We start from the raw sequence: 1,122 nt of genomic DNA on the forward strand, positions 1-1,122 counted from the left end.
ATACAAGGAAAAACTTCATCCAGCTCTCTAATAAAATTTCCCTTATATGTAATAACCTTCCTCCCATCAACACTTATTCAAATTCTAGGCTTCACTGTGGATCCTCTGCACTGAAAACATTTTATTTCTAGCACTCTGATGGTACTTACCGCACTAACAAATACTATCATTGTCACAGGTATTTTCTAGCTCACCTGCTGGATCTCAAGTACTTAAAGGTAACATCTTTGTTGACTTCAACATAGATGAACATCTTTCAACATCTTTGTTGACGACATAGCACACAGCAATGCATATAATTCATGTTAACATTGCCTGAGTGATTGAATACATTGAAAATCCACCTTCTGAACTGTTTGGTGCCCTGGAAATACCTACATTTACAGCATGCTTTATTTTTCTACAGTTGTCATAATCTACCTGTTTTGTCACAAGAACCTGAGGTGTTTGTCAATATTAACAAATAATAGCTGATATTCGAGATCATTCTATTACTGTATTTCTGATCTTTTGGTTGGGTACCTGAAAATATGGACAGACATATTAGAGTTAACCCTCAAAAACTGCAAATTACAAACGACAAGCCCATGTCAAGAGTAAAAGAAGAGAGGGACTATACATCTGGGGTCACTGGTAGAAGCACTCCCTTTCACTGTCAGGAGTTTTCCTGTTGGGCAATACCGGGCACGGTCACCCTCCCTAACGAGAGGGCTCTAGCTACCCACATCTCAAGCTCTTATTTTTGTGGTGTTAGATAAAGATGACACTAAGCCTGTGTTTACAGGATACTAATAATTTGGAGGACAGTAAATAAATATTTCAGGGTGTTCTTGGCAATCTACTGATTACCACTTTTCATCTATTTTCTCTTTTATTTACACCTTTATTTCAAAATTTTTGTTCTGCTTAAATCCTCAAAAGAATTTTTCTCATTGTGGCAAAATACACATTAACATAAAATTTACCATCTTAATCATTTTTAAGTGTATAGTTTAGTGTTAGGTATACTCACATTATTGTGCGACCAATTTCAAGAACTTTTTTATATTATAAAACTAAAACTCTCTATCCATTAAACAACCCCCCTTTCTTTTCTTTTCTTTTCTTTTTTTTTTTTTTTTT

The sequence above is a fragment of the Otolemur garnettii genome, unplaced genomic scaffold (assembly GCF_000181295.1).
Source record: "Otolemur garnettii isolate 467f Iridium unplaced genomic scaffold, OtoGar3 scaffold00092, whole genome shotgun sequence".
In the NCBI taxonomy this organism is placed as follows: domain Eukaryota; kingdom Metazoa; phylum Chordata; class Mammalia; order Primates; family Galagidae; genus Otolemur; species Otolemur garnettii.